Source organism: Castor canadensis, chromosome 2 (assembly GCF_047511655.1).
Source record: "Castor canadensis chromosome 2, mCasCan1.hap1v2, whole genome shotgun sequence".
In the NCBI taxonomy this organism is placed as follows: domain Eukaryota; kingdom Metazoa; phylum Chordata; class Mammalia; order Rodentia; family Castoridae; genus Castor; species Castor canadensis.
In genome coordinates, this window is record NC_133387.1 from 33263680 (window position 1) to 33283098 (window position 19419).

At 35.3% G+C, this 19419-nt stretch overlaps 1 protein-coding gene and 1 long non-coding RNA gene across 2 annotated transcripts in view; both read right to left on the bottom strand.

Moving 5' to 3' along the window:
* The window catches only part of LOC141419944 (uncharacterized), a 112953-nt gene extending 103449 nt beyond the window's left edge, over positions 1–9504 (bottom strand). Inside the window, exon 1 of the long non-coding RNA XR_012444684.1 lies at positions 4437–9504. This is a non-coding gene — a long non-coding RNA (uncharacterized lncRNA). The remainder of the gene's footprint in view (positions 1–4436) is intronic.
* Positions 1–19419, bottom strand: part of Kcnd2 (potassium voltage-gated channel subfamily D member 2) — a 454936-nt gene that overhangs the window by 311033 nt on the left and 124484 nt on the right. The window lies entirely within an intron of this gene.

Consider the following 19419-nt stretch of genomic DNA (forward strand, 5'->3'; position numbering starts at 1 on the left):
ACAAATGGAAATGGCAGTGAAGTAAACTTGCTCTAATAATGTACCCTAAGATAGAAGGCATTCCCCAAATCCTACAAGATTCCATTGGGAACAGGAAAAATGTCTGTGTTGAGGGCCAGAGGTCTGCAATGGAGCTAACATCACAGGCAGTCAGTTCACAGACAGTAAGGTTGTGGGTGACTGAGTCCATAGCTGGGGACTGGATGGTAAAATGGGCCTAAGTCTAAGGTTTTGTAGCATCTGTGAAAGAAAAGGCAGAGTTTAGAGAACAGGGTAGACAGGATGGCAATAAAATGTTCTCTCCAGTACATAGCTTGGTTAGTAGGAGCTGCTAACATGGAACACATCAAAACCAAGTGAGATAAACAAAAACTCATTAGGCACCAATGCCAGATGCCCACTGAGAAAATGAGACCCACAAAAACCAAATGAGTAGGGAATCAACACAGACCCAGAAGATAGCCTGTTTTAGTACCTTCTTGATCATAATAACACAATACCGAAGGGTGGGTAATATACAAAGGAAAGAAGTCTATGTGGCTCAGTTTTTGAAGGCTCAAGGGCATAGCACTGGCATCAGTTTGGCTCTGACAAGGATCTCATGGTGTACAATATGAAAAAGGTAGGGGCTCATGTAGGAGCTAAAGATCATCTGACAAAACAGGAAGCCACAAAGTAGGGAGGGACTAGTTCTGTTCTTTTATAATAACTCTTTCTCCAGAGAACTAACTGGTTGCAGGAGAAGTTCATTAATCCCTTTCACTAAGTCCTCCCAAAGACTGCCCATTAGACTCTGCCCTTTAAAGTTTTTGTCGTCTCTCACGTGGCTACATTGTTGGCCTAGCTTCCAATATATGAACATTTAGGGGACACACTCAAACCATAACCAAACCATAGTACAGTCTAATGAAGGGAGAGATTTCTTCAGGCTCAGAAGGATGACTGTATTGATAAAGTAGCAAGAAAAGAAAGAGACAGAGTGGGATTCAAGGTATGAATAAATTGCATATTTCCTGAGACTCTTTTTTAATGTTTTGAAGAGTAACAAAGGTTTCAAATAAGAATAAGTTTGAGAACCTTACATTCTTATTTTCTACCTGCCTGAATGGTAAGATATGTGAGGATATTTAGAACACTTATAGAATAGAAAGTGAGTACAGCTTTTGGCATATCTGCATTAAAGTGTGTAAAACTAACCCTGCTACATATGTCAGGCCCAGATGAGAGGATCCACCCCTTCACTCTTTTTCCACATTTAGCATTTCATGAACTTAGTAATTTTCCTAAAAACAGTGTAAGGAAGATGTACTTAACACCCTCCCGCCCGTCTGCCATCCCGCTGGATGTCTACACTGAATTTCCCAGCAGCCGCCCTACATCTGGCATGTGATCCTCCACCATGGTCAGCTCCCTGAGCATTGGCCACTACTTCACCAATTTCCACACTTTCCTGGAAGCGAGGACCTGATTGGACTAGCATGTCCTTGGATTTGGGGGGGAGAGGGGAGAGGTTCTATCTTTTTATGCAGGCTATACTTAGAATAGCCAAGTAATTCACGGCTTGATACCTCCATAAAGAGGGAACAGCCTGAAATGATGACTAGTACTCATATTTCCATAACTAAAAATAGGAGTGGTTCATGCCACGTTCTCTTCAAATATTTTCCCAAAAGCAGCTGAAAATTAACAATGACTCATGAATCTTTGGAGAAATGCAGATTCCTGGGTGCCATCAGAGTCTGACACTTAGCATGATAAATGTTTAAAATACTTTCAGATTGGTTTTTTTATCTAATCTTCATAATAGTGCTGTGATGAATATGTTCCCATCTTTGCTGTACAAAATAAAAAACCTGAGTATCAGAGCTTGTTATATGTACAAATCACTTGCCTAAAAATGCAGGAGTATTCTGGCCCCAGACAAAGTCCTTCTTCTGTACATTTACCTACAGGTAAATAAACTAACCTTTCAAAGCCACAGCTTCATCTCCAGAAGAGAGGTGTTTATATACATTTGGCATTGCTACTACAATACTGATAACCATGCTTAATATATACAGGCATTATTACTGTTGTTGATAGTTGAACATATAGCATCTGTCATATCTGACACTAAAGAAGTGGCAGGCATTTGAATTGCATTTGCTGAGATTAGGATATGCAACCATGTCAAGAGATACTCTCATACTTTTAAATGTGTTTCAGTGTCATAATCGTTATTTCCTAATCCGTTGTATTTTTGTAGGGTCAAGTAGAAATAGCTGTCACATCATTAATTATCACAACCATACTTGCTATTGTAACAATTATATTATTATAGCAATATCATTCAACACCACAACTTATTCTCTTACAAATCACTGATATTTAGAGTTCATTATTTAATATATGGCAAACAATAAAGGGAATACTCAATTCCTATGATGGTACTTTTCAGAGGCATGTTTTTGCCAGCAATCACCTTGAAGATGATGTTCTCTTCCCTATATTTTTGAAATTCCAATTCATTTTTCCTCTTACCTAAGCCCAAATAATGAAAATTTATCCAACTCCTTAGTCAACAAGAGACAAAATAACAAAACTCTGGATTCTGCTTCATTGTCTTATTTGCAGGTTGGTTAGATACCTTTCTTATACACCTCACTCCCTACCTCCCTCTTCCTCATTCCAGATGGATATGCATCTTTCTACTAAAACTGTCCCTTACTTGTGAGCATACAACTCCTCCCTATTGGACTGAGGCATGAATGCATCTCAACTACTCTGCAGTTGAACTCATGCAATAGCAAAGAAACTGCTCTTACAAGACTCATCACCACCAAGCTCCCCCTTTTTCCTTCCTCTCCTAACAAGACTCAGTTTTGTTAATTCTCAAATATCTTGGCATCTCCACCCTGCCAGGCACTAGTCTATTGAATCTGTCTGCATCAGAGTGGGTCCCTCTTTCTAAATTCTTCTCTGTTTTTTATAATTTTAAATCTCTGAATATATATGAAAATAAGATAGCCATACTGTCTGCTTATAAAAATTCTTTGTTGCACTATAATGTTAGTAATTATAAATATTCTATGATAGACACTAACATGGATTACCATATGTAGTTCTCATAACCACACTAATATAGATTGTTTTTGTCATCATATTTTAAGAAGCAACTGAAGTTTAAAAGTTCAGAAATTCCTTAAAGTCAAAGTGTCAAAAACTGGCAAAACCACAATTCAACCTAGATGGCTTCAGTTTCTTTGGCAGAATAAATCCTGGTTCTCTATCCAGGGTTCAGTTATTCAGGTGAATGGAGGTAAAAATAAATTTTTAAAAAGAGTGAGAACAAAAAAAAAGACAAAAACAATCAAATTCTATATATTGTTTTTTGCCAGTCAATGAAAGAGTGAAACCTATTTAGGGCAGCTATTTTAAATTTTCTTAATCAGGTTTCAAAAGCCTGAAGATTAAATAGAATTAATTTTTAGACTCTATTATTATTTTTTGCAGTGCTGTAGGTAGACTCCAGAATCATGCACAGGATAGGCAGGTCTCTACCACAGAACTACAATCCTAGACCTTAACTTTTAGATTCTAAAAATAGGTTTCCCTATAGGTTTTTATCTTTCTCTGCATCTTGTTTTCCCTTTATTGTTGTGTTGGATGGGGGTACATTGTGGCATTTACAAAGGTTCTTACAATGTATAAACTATATCATTCTTGAATTCACCCTTTCCACCCCTCTCCTTTACCCCTCCACACTGATTCACGAAACAGTTTCAACAGGTATCATTTTTGCTTTTACGTGCATGTGTACACATTTTTTCTTTATAGGAAGAATACATTAGATATTAATCTTCTACAGCTTTATATATATACATGTATATAAATTATATTTATACACATACATACATACAGATAAATTATACTTATATATGTATCACATATGTATATATGAATGTAAATTTTTATCTGTATATACACATATATTGTGTATATATGATGGGATTACATACTGATAAACCCATTATCTGTAAAAATAGTAAGCTAAAATACATAGACTACAACTAACCTGCTGAACACCGTACCTTAGTAACACAGTACACTGTAGCGTACTGGTGTTTACCCTCATAATTGTGTCAAGGATTGGGAATTATTGGTTGCTGCAACTGTAATGTGAGAGCATATCATGCTACATATTGCTGGCCTGGAAAATGATCAAAATGTAAAGAATGTTTTCTCCTAGATGCATATTGCTTTTGTATCATCATAATGTCAAAAAAATTAAGTACAATCATAGTATGTTGGGGACCATCTATACACACACACATTCATTATATCCATACACATATATGTTTATGTTATATATACATTTATAATATATTATATATTATAGATATACATATATGTGTGGGTACATATTTAGATATATATATACATATATAGATATATACCTTCCCTCATTGTCAATAGGGATGTTCCAGTAGTTATGGATCCATTTTTGAGGACGTCAGGTGAGGCTTCATATTGCATCCTGTCATTTAACTGGATTAAAAGAAGATTATGTGGTATCCAACACAGCTCCTGGACAGACATATTGTAAATAATCTTATAATTTTACCATTTTAATTTCACTTCCTGAAGGATACAAAAGCATTTGGAAGATCACCGCCAGTCCCTTCAACAATGAACAGCAGATGGCATTTGAAGCTATGGAGAAGAAAGAGTATAAAGCTGCCCCTCCCTCATGGTAGACCTTTTATTTCAGGATAGACAGAGATGCAGGTTTAAAAATGACTGTGGGTGATATATATAGGAAGTACAATATGTTCTAATTTGACAACAGGAATAGTACATGTTTGGAAGAAAATATAAGTGCAGGGATTCACTCATATTAAACTATGTACTTTTAAAAGATGGGGGTGGGGTTCTGTGGCACATGGATTTTTATTTTACCCACCCAGGATATAGGTAAAGGGTACTTGACTCAATGTTCAGTGGAAGCTAGGTGTCAATTGAGCTATGTAAGGGCATTAATGCATGATTTTTTCCAGTGGATTTCTTACTTGGTTGAATAAATTAATTTGATTTTAGCAGTGGTTAGAATATAAAAGCAGTGAATCTGTTTTGTGGGGCAATTACACATGTACAGATGAAGACAGCGTAATAAAACCCACCAAAAACTGTTTGAAACAGGAAGGAGGAAGGAGAGGGGAAGGGGAATACAGTGGAAGGGGTGAGCTTGTTTAGGAACACTATGTATGTACTGAATTATCACAATGAAATCCCCTTGATATTATTAACATGTGACAATTCAAAAATAAAATTTTAAAAAGACTGTCATCTCTTGTGCTGGGACAGTTAGGGATGAGGGGCGACAAGGCCCCTCAGAGCTGAGCATCAGATCTTCAAAGGTGTTTCTTTAAATTGATTGCTGCTCCTCATTTGAATGGCAAATTTAGGAAAAGAATGGAGTCAATGATTTTCAAGCCAGGCTGAATATAAGTATCACCCAGTAACGGGGCCCCACTACACAGGAATTTCTCTGTTTGAAGGGCATCTGAAGAATGGGTTTGTCAAAAGTGAGCCCCTGCCCAAAGTGATTCTGACAAACAGCCTGTTGGTAATAGATACCTACCAAGTCCAGTTCCAAGCACACAGTGGTTGCTGAAAGTAGGTTATTTGAGCTGTTTTTATTACAATTTATTTTTATAGAATAATTTTTTTCTTAACTTTTCTTGTTCATCAGGTTGGGAAAATTAAGGTGCTTAAAAAACACTGTATTTTACGTAATCATGCTAAGTAATGCATGAGCCATTATCACAAAGAGAATATAACCTTTGGAAAGGCATATTTCCTTGTTTATATCTAGGTAAATCATTTTCTGAGATCTTGGCATTAAGATGATAAAGTTAAGTGTCTGGTCTCTCTTAATAGGATTTAGAAAGAAATGAAGAGATTAATATCACAACTGAGGTAAAAAGTTGTAGAACTGACCTTTTTCTATTATATGAAGGACATCTGAAGAAGGTGTTCTGTCTTAAAACAAGTAAAATACTTGATGATCCAACAGAAATCTTTTCATGGATCAGTTTTTACCAAGTGGCTATTTAGTGGTTTCTTTTAAGTGAATATTATACCACATTTCTGAAAATTATAAAGGGTCATTGAAAGCAGTTGAGAGGGCCCATCATTAAATCTACACAGCAGGGCTTGGACTCCTGGTTCAAAGAAATTAAGTTTATATCCACCATAAGCCAGATCTTTTCTCTCTTTGAACTCTGGATTCTGTTTTGCTGTTCCCACTGACACTGTAAATTGAAGGATAAAATGGTGACTTGCCACTCTGCCTTCCCATAATGATGTATTCTTAGCTGAGCTTAGGTGAGAAATTTGAATGTTTCAGAAAACCAGATTGCTTTCTTTCCTGCCTCAGGGACTAAACTGGCACCACAGAGGATTGTATATCATTCCAAAAAATTTATACTTGCTTACAGTATTAGATTTTGTTTTAGCCTTTTATTTCTTCTCAACAGATTTTTCACAGCCACAATACTGGAGGCTGTTTCTGAAAACTGCTAATTTTTAAAAATAGACCAGTCAACCAAATTAGCAGGATGACTGAGAGAGAACTTTATTAGGGAGTGAACACCCGTAAGGTCTCAATAAATCTTTTCAGTCATCTGGAAAAATGAAAAGCTAGGAGGAATGAGGGGGATGGGGTATGATTAGTTCAAATTTATTCTAATAACCAAGAAAAGCAAATGTATGATTTTGTATAAGTCCCTTTGAAATCTCATTTCCAAAGACTTTTTTAACCTGAATGGCAAAATCATTTTACATGATAACATAGATTTAGGCATGAGATGTCCTACTTCTTTAGGGGATATTTTTTTAAAGTACTTATCATGTCTGCCCCCATTGTCTCCTCATCAATAAGCTTTATAAATATGTGCACCATACATAGTTCCTTATGTTATAATCATTTTTATATACCTATTTTCCCTGAATGTCTGTGAGCTCCTCCACCTCAGGGTTTAAGCCTTTTTTGGACCTTATGTATAAGTGCTTGATAAGCATTTATTCAATTGAAATGTGGACTGTATTTTTCTTTGAAAGAATAATTTTGTTTAGTTTTTAAAAATCTTTCTGACTTCTCTGGTAGATTATGAGAGCAATAAACTGTGTATGGCATAAAGAAAGTGCTCTGTAAATGTCTCTTGAACTGATTATATCTCATGAAACTATCATCAGGTCAATGCATACTTAGTCATCAAACCAGCTTTTATGAAAAACATTTGTATAATATGGTGAAGGTCAGTTACAGGAGACTACTTTTATTTGCAGTGTTAAGTGAGCTTTTTGAAGAAGTGATATGTGAGCCATGCCATCACAATTAGTAGGCAAGGGTAGTAACAACTGAAGTGTGGGGTGCATTTGAGGTAGAGGCAAGTGTATAAGCAAATGTCCTGTGCTTAATAGAGCTGGTCTAGTAAAGAAACTGGTAAAGGTCAGTGTTTTTGTGCATGAACTCAGAAAGAAGAGTTTTAAATAGAAAAATTATTAATACTCTGACATGAGAGAGTCCTCAAATTAGATGTAGGGATTCTAGTCAGGACACTATTACCACTACCTGAGCAGTCTAGGTAAGAAAAGAAAGATGTCAGAAATGTGTCATTATGGCAGAAAGATGGAGATAGTTACTAAAGTCAACAAGGCTTGCTATGGGCTAGAATAAAGGGGGAAGAAAGACTCTCAGAATGATTCTTAGGTTTCTGACTTTGTAAGTGGGTGGGTGTTTGTCTCAATTCACAGATGGAACATGGTAAGGAGGTGGGATGCAACAGTTTGTAGCTTTGGATATATCACATTTGATGTGCTTGTGAGCATCTATGTGACAATATTTAAAAGACAGTTAACATACTCCTTCGGATGGCTGGAGAGGACTGAGCTGGAGATGTAATCCCAGGTCACTGGCATGAATGACAGATTTTGAGCTAATGTCATTTGATTGGGAATGGACTAGAATGAAATAGAGAGAGACCATACAGTCAGCCTAGAAGATTCCCACATTTAACAGAATAGTAGAGTAAATTGGATAAGAAAAGAGCTTTGAGAAGGAGGATACAGAGAGACAGAGAGGTAGGAAGCAAAACAAATGTGTGTGTGTATGTGTATGTCTGTGTGTATGTGTGTCTAATCTTGTGTAAGAATGAAGATATAGTCCAGTAAGCAAAAAACGAAACTTTGACTGGATTTAATGTCATACTGGGTTAAAGAGAGGACAGTGTAGAGGCAAGTGTAGTTGTGACAGTAAGGCTTTGAGAAAGTTCCTATGGAATTACTCCCTATACATGTTTCCTTCTCTGTCTCCCATATCAAATGGGAACTGTGTAAGTAAGAGAACTCTTTGCCATTGTTGTTAAGACAAGGTCATCTTCAGAAAATGATGGAAGGCATGAGAATGTTGGAGTTTTTGTAGAAAATAGAAGAAACCTGAAATAATCTTTCCAGTGGGTAAGAGAGACAAAAAGAAGCAGGATTACATAGCAATGTTGACAGTCCAGTCAAAGGTAATAAACACAAACCAACAAAAATGGTACTAATTTGATGTGCAGTATTGTCTCAGCTGCACAGACGTAGGTCAGATAATTTCTGGTTGGCTTCATTGGGGGTTTGATGATTTTCTTGATTGAAGGTCAAAGCCATGGGTCAAGGGAATTTGAGTATTGGCCATGAATGTATTGACATCATGATAAATACTATCTAAACTGATTAAGAAGGAAAATGAAGACAGAAGGAAGGATGGGAAAACCTACTGATTGAAGAAATGGCTGGAATAGTATGAAAACACTAGATCTCATGATGGAGTATAAAAATGGTCAGTCATATGGAGATACTGCAATAATCAAGCTAATGAGCAAAGAGAAGCCAATGAAAATATCATATGGAAATGAATGAAGTGGGAAAATATCATGGGAGGTGTGTTTCATTAATCACAGTTGTGTTTTTAAAGTAAAATACTTACACTAGTGATGAGATGAGATTTTTTGGGTGGGTAGTATAGTACATGGCTATATGACTGATAGAATACAGCACAAAGTTTATGAGAAACAAGGTCAAACTAAGTTCTGGTAATTAGGGTACCATAGGGCCATTCAAATGAATGTGCACCAACCACCATGACAGGAATTACATTACAAAGGGTAAATGAAATAAGTGCACTCAATAAATGTTAATTAAATGATCCACAATAATAAAATGACCAAATGGGGTAATGGTAATTGGAAAATTGGAAATTTATTTTTTGTCTATTGGTTGGAAACTTTCTGGAACAATCCCAAAAATGCTTTTAATCTAGGTGGTCTAGACAAGTGTATGCTTGTGTATGTATGTGTGTGGTTATATTTAAAATATTTTTAAATATAATATATTAGCTTTTTGATTCTCTCCATATATTTTCTATATGATGTACCTACTAGAATGAGTCCTTTTGTTTAGTTATCTTTCAAGCAAGGTACAATTATAGGGTGAAGAAATTTTCCATAAATACAGGCTTTTATTGTATATGTTTTGTATCTCTTCCTAGCAGAAAAAAATTATAACCTCATCATCAGATTTAGCACAAGAGAAAAAAATTCGAACTTCATCCTTTCTATACATGTTCTGAACAACAAAAAGGAAATTGCCTTAGGAAATATCTGAAATATAATAAATCAGTTTAAGAAATAAAACAGTACATTCTAATGCCAAAAAGCATCCTAGCAGCATTGATTCCTCTGAGCCTTCTATAGGAAAAACCCGTGGCTGGCCAATGTTAATCATCTAACGTGAAACATTTATTTCAAATATTCAGATAGGAAGTGTCAACAAACAGTAACATGAATTTCTTTTTTCCAATTAACTCAAATAACATTTTTTTGGTGTTTTTTATTAAAAACTGAGGTGCAATGCTGCTCCAGGCTTTAAAGGATAACTTGCATGAAAAGGGATCAAAGTGCTACTTAATTATAACAGAATACACAGTATGATTCAATGGATGCATTATACCAAATAGTTTGAGATTACGCTTTCTCTAGACAAGTGTGTTCTTGTGTATGTATGTGTGTGGTTATATGTAAAAAACTGGGATTGCTATACAATTATTGATGTTATAGATCAAATAAATTTCAAAAATTAATTGCGCATTTTCTGTAATAATATGCAAATGAAGACACATCTAGATAAATTAAGAAGAAATTATGGTTTGTTTAATAATTAACTCAGATATTGTTGTTTTCCATTTTAAAATAATTTTTAAATGAAATATTAATGTTTACTCCTTTATGTAGTCTAAGCACAGTCCTCAGTAACTCTTGAACATCTCTTATGCTAAAACAGTACTGTATATTCATGGGATTGCCGGGTGAATTATTCAATGGAATTTAATTAGTTGCTCATTATCAATTGTATCAATGTCATAATTATTGAATCTTCCTTTAAATATCCTACTTCTTAAATAAACATTCTTTCTAATTACAGATTGTTAGTGGTAACAATCTCCCTTCCTCTTACATATAACTGCCACTACAGGCAATTTTCCTGCTTTTTTATTGGTTAAAATTTACACAGAACTAAGAGAAATAAGGGGATTTGTTTTCAATCTGTGAGCACAGAGCCAGCAATCTGATATAAAGCAGCACTGGCAAAGCTTTTGTGGACACTGTAAACTCTAGACTTCAAAAGGTTCTGCTGAAATGGAAGTGCCAGCAGGTTGGAGCTGAAGTCTCCATGGTGGTATTCTACAAGAAAGCAGCTTCCCAAAGAAATGGATAGTTTCCAAACACTGTGTAGAGACAGCATTCTAGAATATACTTCAAGTGCTACAGCTTCAGCAAAATCTTGTCGTAGTAAAGACAGCAATACAAGGCATGATGACCCTGTAGGGTAAGAAGCTTGGGGACAGAGAAAAGACAGTTATTTTCAGCTATTTTATGGAGAAAAGTGAGGGTGGGGAAGGAAATTTCTTAAGATACCAGAAGGAGAGATGCAAGGCTTACACTATATGTATATTTTTTAATATGTAACTAAAATGTAAATAAATCCCTTTTTGTTTATCTCATAATTGAACAATCCTAGTGAAGCATTCTTTTCAAGATCTTTTTGGTCCAGATAGAAAATAAATAAATGTATGTAGCACAATATTGTCAAAAGTAAATATATATTAACCCAAGCTCACCAATGATCCATTTATATTGTTGCTGTGTGATACTCAGACATGGACAAAAAAGTCCATAAAAAGCTCTTGAGAGGTTATCTTAGCTAAGTAACTTAAAAGGAGATTAGTACAATCAAAAGAGCTAGGATATACAAGGCCCAAATACTGATATGTCACTTGTTACTTACTATTCCCGTAATATGAAAAAAGAGAATATATTTCTAACTATGATTTCTTTATCTGTAAATGATAACAAAAAATATCCTGTACATTAGTTGATATTCAAGAATGTATGTACTGTGAAAGTTTTGAAGTAAAAATAAATGTTAGGTGCTATTGTCTTGCTAGTATATTTTCAGGTACTTCCTATGTGTGCTGTTACACTCAAAGAGTTGATCTGAGGTCTCTTGATATGGGTCTTTCATGGTCTATTTTCTAGTTCATTTTTCCTAACTTGGGAGATAACCATACTTATAATAGAATTTCTCTTCTTTTCAAGTTCTTTAGCCATTGTTGAATTTGAACTGAAATATGTTAAGGTCACCAATATCTAGGTCTGAGGTAATGTTCTTGAAATAGTGATGGCAAGAAACTAGGTTGAGCTAGTCACCTATGGCCAGTTATCAAACAAACCAAATGAAGTGATGCAGGCTTTTTCCTATGGTCACTGTGTTAACAATCTTCAAGTATAATATGTAATGAAAAATTTAACTTAAAAAATTCCAGATAAGTGTTGGTCACAATTGACTCCTGAAGGAACAAAGGAAGTCCCAAATTGAATTTTACATAATAATGTATATACAGATTTCTGAACACTACTTAGATGATTCTATTGTTGCTCTCCGTTGCTACATATTCATTTTCTTAGATTATGTCCTTGGTGATCCATCTGTCTTTAGTCTATGCCCTGAGTAGATAATCTTGTCAGCTTCAGTGTGTGTCATTGTAGTGTGGTACTGACTTGCAAATCTCCAGCTGGGATCTCTTTCATAGGCTGCTGAAATAGAAGTTTGAGTATTGCATAGATAGAACTTTTTCTATGTACTATTAGGACCTTGAATCCAAAACTACACCCAAATCTTACTTTTTGTCTTCTTGAATTGATTCACTTCTTATTCCATTCTACCCTTCTTTTGTTCCTACAAATTAGTATTACTTTTCACTCATTTTTTTCCCAAGGTGCAAACACAATATTTATTCTCAATTCTCTCTCCTTCACATTCCTTCAACCACTAAAGTTTTAGTATTATATCCCTTATTTTTTTAAGTAAACTTTCTCCATTTAAGCTGTCATAACTATGGTTCAGGTGCATACTTCTTGCAAGCATGACCTCTCAAAACTATGAATGTGGTGATGACAATGTGCCTCCGAGAACCTTTTCTTGGCTCCTCAGCACCTACACAATCCAGTAAAGTCTTCAGAATGAGATTTGTATCTCTCCAGTCTCATCTTCCACCTCTTCTTCATATAGTTGCCTTCCACAAATAAAATCAATTCATGTATCTGAAAAATCATTTCAATATATCTGGATACATTTCATGTGTCATGAAAGCATTTTACACTCATGTGCCTCTCCAGGTGCTGCTCTTCTCCCTGGTATGCCATACCCTTTATACTTCTCTCTTTACCTCTGATATCATGAACTCCTCTCCCTCTTCCCAAGAGAAATGGATGCTATTTTCTTTGTTACATTTCCATATTATATGAAAACTATAAGTATGTATCATCACTTAATTGTTATGGTAACTGTCTGAAGGTGGTATTATTTCTTCCATTTAACATATGAAAAAACTGAGACATAGTAAGGGCAAATACTTTATCCAAAGACACACAGCTGGCTTGTGAAGCCATCATTAAAAACCCAGTGTTGTAGATCCAGCATCCGTGTGCATTTGCTGAAACACTACAATAAGCTTGCCTCTTCCTTTGCATAATCCTATTATTGAATTCATCAAGCCATGCTACACTTTTAGGAGTGTAACATTTTTGTTTATGACTATCCTGTGAGCCCTTTGAAGATAATATCTTTTTCTAGTTAATCTCTATACTTCTACTGCCTAATATAGTGTTGGCACACAAAAGAGCTGAATGAACTTTGAGTTAATCAAACATTTTTTCACCTTTCTACTTAACAGCAATTGATAATAACATTTCCTAAATTTTGTTCCATATGCACCTATGCTATGGGCTGCTTCACAGAAAAAGGATTTCACAGTTGAAGGAGATTAAGGATTCATCTGGCCTCTGGCCTCCTCCTCTTATAGATTCATGGGCACATTAATATATTAAAGGTTCTACGAATATGTATTCTAAGGAAATTTGATTTTTTCCATTATAATTTTAAATATATTTGAGCTTCAAATTCTCAATTCTGGTCTTACCCTACACCAGGAATAGCTACCATATCTCACGAAACTACTGTTTTGATGACTGTGCTCTAAGAAGTTCTGATTTAAATGATAAAGACAAAATCACTTAGCCAGACACTAAAAGGCCATCATACTCTGACTCTAACCTAATTTTTTAAATCTTTCTACTTTCACCAGATATCCTTCATAAAGCCATTTCTTATCTAGAGGAAAAGGAAAAAAAACACTTTCTTATCTCTCAGCCATAGCTCTGGTCACTTCTTCCTTATTCAGCTCAGTTGCAAACTTCGGATTTTTGTGCAGCTCACCTCTCCATTCAAAGCCATTTTCTTGTATGAACTCCCTCTGCAGTTGTTGTCTAAACCATTAATTTCACTATTAATTATGTACTGCTTTGTCACAGATTTCTATTGTCGACTAGAAAAGTTATTTAAATTTAGCATACATGCGTTTTGTGTTTCAAAGATGTCTTCAAACTATGACCTATACCTGAATTCTCTCCCTGTCCACCCAGGAAAGTAAATATGGGAGGTGCACCAAGACTGGCTGATCTTTTGTTACTGCTTCTAAAACAGTGGAAGGGATTTTCCAAAATCAAAAACTTTGTCACATATTAGTTCTGTAAAAGAGTATATCAAGTGATGGAGAATTTGCATCTTTTATATTGCACAACATACGTTGAGTTTCAGATCAGAAGAAAAATGCATATTTTAAAGACATCAGTGAAATAATTCCCATTTGACAGAGCTGTAAAAAAGAACTGTATTCAAGAAATAAATGTAAATTACATCTATTTTGATTACCTATTGATGCACCACAGCTACTTTACCAGATATCATATACCTCACTAATTCCACTGGTGAAAAATAAATTATATTAAAATACTTTGTCTTTGATTAGAATTGAATTCTATGGCAGTTCCTTGCTAATACCTTCACAGGACAAATGCACTTTCTTGAAAGCACAAAACTGAAAAATGAAATTTTCCTTCTTTTATTTTTGTCACTAATAATACCTATCACACCGTGACAAAAACCAGTAAGCAATTAGTTCAAATTATAGTCTGACTAGCATATGGAATTTCCCCAGGAGCCTTTTAAATGTCCAAGCCACTCCCGTGAAATGTACTAAATACTCCAACCTCCGTTCTGCATTTAGTATCTGTCGCGATTCTGCCTTCAGAAAGACAAATTAGTCATATGGTGACAAGCACTTCAGTGACCACCTGACAATCAGATTTTCTTAAAAAAATCTAGTCTTTTAATTTTTGACTTGAGGTAACATCTATTGCTATGAATTTGATAGATATAACTTTAAAACCCTGTGCATGTGACTGGTATCATTTAGTGCTTGCTCACTCATTTTAACTAGAAATAGTTACATAAATATGCACAGAAGTGTGTTTTTCCTCTAACATCAATTAACTATTAGGCTGTATTTTAGACAAGCAATCAGAAAATGATCCCATGTCTTCCTATGATGTGTTTCCAACACTCTTTCTAGTTTTGAAACATTAGTTCCCTCAGCATCTGTCTGCACTGTGCAGTACACATGCACCTGCCCAATTCTCAGTAACTCCTGAGGAAATGTCAGGAGGAGACATTAGGAGCTCAACTGGGGTTCACCATGTTAGACATCACACAGTGACAGACTTTGTAAAGTTGTCTTGAAATAGTAGATGTAAATGTTAACTTTAAAATTTACTGAAAGCAGAGAAGGGTGTACTGGACCTACTTTAAAGCACCTTTGCATTGGCCTTTAAAATAGGAAAGCGTTCATAGATATTTTATTTTTCATCTTTTTTAAAAAAAAATCTGAATCCTTTGCTTTCTCAAGACAATTTATGAAATGTAAATGAAGGACTACATTGCAAGTAGTTTTTCTTCATCATCTTGTTAGTTTCAAATAAAGAGCACCAGACTTTGTTAAGTACTTTGCCAAAGAAGCTATGCACACAGTCCGGTATGAATTGGGGGTGAAAGAATCCACTCACACAGACTAATAATACCACCCCACCTTCAGACATATTTGAAATGAATTATGTGATTTCCTCCATAGTGTCTATAACTTTGCCTGGCATTGGTTATCTGCTCCACCAATGTTTATGAAAGAGAAGAAGGAAGGGAGAGAAGGAGACAGACATTACCAAGAGGGCCCTGAAATAAACAAAAAAAAAATCAGTGCTAAAAAGAATCCTAGAATGCTTATCCTCTATCACCCATGTCAAAAGTGGACCTAAGAGATGTTAATAGTGCAGGTTACTGCTACCATAGCTAGGCTTAAAACCTTAGCTTGAATCACAGGTTCTTGTTAGGTAGGATGTTATCTCCTTGGGATATCGGGATTGACAGGAGACAAGTATTTCTTCTGGCTTAATGCATTAGGAGATCTTCCCGACAGGAGAAGGGGACCAGGAACTAGAAAAAAGGTCAGTTTGAGAAGAATCAACTGAGAATGTACACATATGCACACGAAAGCAATGCGAGGAATCTCCCTGTATAGCTATCCTTATCTCAACTAGCAAAAACCCTTTGTCCTTCTTATTATTGTTTATACTCTCTCTTCAACAAGATTAGAGATAAGGGCAAAACAGTTTCTGCCTAGAAGCAAGGGAGTGGGGAGGAGAGGGAGGGGACAGAGGGAAAGGGAAAAAACTACCTTTTTATTTTCACATACAGATTATGTTACCATTTTTAAGTACTGGAAACAGTCTTTTTCTTTAACTATAGTTTCAATGTTGTGCAAAAATACCTTTAGGATGGACAGAGGGAAAGGTGGGGAGTAGGAGGGAGAAATGACCCAAACATTGTATGCACATATGAATAAACAGAAAAAAATCTGTGATTTTTTTTCCCATCTTCCTTGTTGTATTCCCTGATCTTTTAAACATGCTTGGAAAAATCAAACAAGATATAAACAGGTTTTTAAAAATGAAATGTGACTTTAAGGATGTCACAAATGTTAAGATGTTTAGTATATGCTATATTCTACCAGCAATGCTGCAAAGGTTAGAAAAATGGCATGTACTAATAAAACCCATAGCACTAATGAGAGGGTCTAGTGCCACACAGTGTCTTAAAATCCTCCCCAGGGTTCGTTACTATGCCATGTTGGTCATGTCATTTTTGGTAAATTCAGGACTGACTCATTCCTAGCTGACAGGTAAGTTCAGATGCTGTGAAACTACCTCTGAAACTGTCAGTGAACTTGTCAGAAAATAAAACTGAACATCCTTATTAGGAAAACAAAAAACTCAAAACTCTCCAGGAGTTTTTCCTTAATACATTGAAATCCCATGTTCGCTCCCTGCTGAAATATTAATTTGCAAAGCAGAATCAGAAGAAGCATACTTTATAGGAAAAAACTACCTTTTTATTTTCACATACAGATTATGTTACCATTTTTAAGTACTGGAAACAGTCTTTTTCTTTAACTATAGTTTCAATGTTGTGCAAAAATACCTTTAAGATGCTTTTAGAGATATTGACATTTTTATTTAATTATTTCCAGGAGAAAAATTAAATTTCTATCTAGACTAAACGGCTTCTAAAATGATCTTTTTGATAAATAAAATTCATGTGTTTTCTTCCCCAAATGATATATTTTTATTTTATATATTTTTTATTTTATGTTCCTTTCATGCAATTAAAATTCTGTATATAGAATTGTTTCCTATCATAAGTCTTACATTTTTTAAAAAACGAAGAATTGTATACATTTAGGGTATTTTCTGAAACAATCTGTGACTATTATCTCAGAGCATCTTCTTAGCTGGCAGTGAGAGAAATGTTCTTCATGTGGTCACAGTTCTCTCAGTAATTCAGAATGGGAATTAAGAATTGGAGTAAGAGATTATTGTTGACAATCTAGTGAGCAAAGGTGATGGACAATTCTCTTTGACATCTACTAACACACAAAATGATAATATAAAATGAAATAAATGGATCTATGTAATTTCTCCTTAACAAAGAAACAGGAGAATGTGGATATAGCGGGACGGAAGTGTTTTACTCACCCTCTGCATTGGGCCTCATAAAGGGAAAACGTTTATGTTGCCAAAAGTTCTGAATGATGCACAGTTTCAAAGAAGCAGTCTCTACACATCTGCTCAAATATGTGAGTTCAGCAACACTGTTGGATTCTCCATGACACATCAAAGCGCCCCTATCCTTGACTCCAATATCCTCCGCCTACTGCTTCTGTAACAAATTACTACACATTTACTGACTTAAAACAACACAGGTTTTTCATTTTAGAGTTCTAGAAACCAAGGGCTAGTGAAGTGGCTCAAGTGGTTCAGTGCTTGCTTAGCAAGTGGGAGATCATGAATTCAAACCTCAGTACCATCAAAAGAATTAAAACACCTATGCATTAGAGTTCTAGAAACCAAGAGTCAACAATGAGTTCTTTTTGAGACTCTCCAAACAAAACTATTTTCTTTTACTTTCTCACTTCTAGAGGTGCCAATGTTTCTCGGCCCCTGGCTCCCTTCCATCATTAAAATGAAAAATAACTAGCTGAGTCTCTGAATCTTTCTCTAGTACTCACTCTTCTGCCTCCCTTTCTTCTATATGTTATGGACTGTTTTCTTATGTCTTCACCCCCAAAATTCAAATACTGAAATCTAATCTCCAATGTGCTAATATTTTTAGGTGGGGTTCTTTGGAAGGTAATTGGGTCATAAGGGTGGAGACTTCATGAATGGCATTAGCTCTTTCATAAGGAATAGGGTTAACTGGTACTCTTTGTGCTGTATAAAAATAAACGAGGAGGAGGAGAAGGACATGTGCACACAGGAAGCATGCCCCCCACTCTGCAGCAGTTAGATCTCCAACCTCCTAGCCCCAAGATTATGGGAAACAAATGTGTGTTGTTTAAGCCACTGACACTATGGGATTTGTGACAGCAGCCCTAACTTATCCTATGTAAGAATCCTTCTGAGTACACTGACCCCATATTATAGCATATCTATATTATCTCCTTTCCTTAAGGTCAGTCCTTTGGCTGACCTTTGCCATGCTAGCACAGTGCATGCACAGGTTCTAGAGGACAGTGTATATGTATCTTGGCAGGGGTGTGAGAGTCCCTTATTCTGCTTATTACAGTCACTAAAAGATTGTTTTACAAACAAGTAGACACAGTTTATGAAGTTTTGTTAGCATTGACCTGAGCTTTGCATTCAAAAGGGAATATTTACATTAAAGTTCTGAAAAAAAATTGTAAGCAAAACTTTGGTGCTTTAGATGACTTTCATGAGTGTTTTAAAAGATTCATTTCTGAACAGTCTACCCTTTGAAATGTTTGCAAAACAAATGAAATTGTAAGAAGGAAGGAATTATAAGACAACATTGCATTAGGAAATAATTACGAATTTACTACTACCATAAAATTAAATGTGACTTCTGCTTTGGTATGTCACAAAAATCTTCCCCACATTCCAGTTCCTCACCCCAAAAAATGGCAATTCTCTGTCAAAAACCTTTCAAAAGGTAAAAAAGAAAAACACTCCTTCTTCCTACACTGGGAACAATATCAAAGCAACTTTATAGAGGAGTGGGTGAATACTGACAGTGTGGTTGGTAATACCTCACACTGGTAATGAGGATGTCAAACTCAGTACCGCTGATAACAAAAATAAAGTTTCTAGTCTTCTACAGGATGAAATTGCTTTATCCTTTGATATTAATGAAGTATAAACTTAGAAAAACAAGTATGACAAATCATTGAAATGCTTCACACATTTGGAAGAAAATGTAAAAACAACAGAAAAGTAGATTAACATTGCAATTTTTTTTCTAGGAAACAAAATATTACCATCATATCCTTTATACAGCAAAAATTTCATTTGACATGTAACAAGTCTTGATACA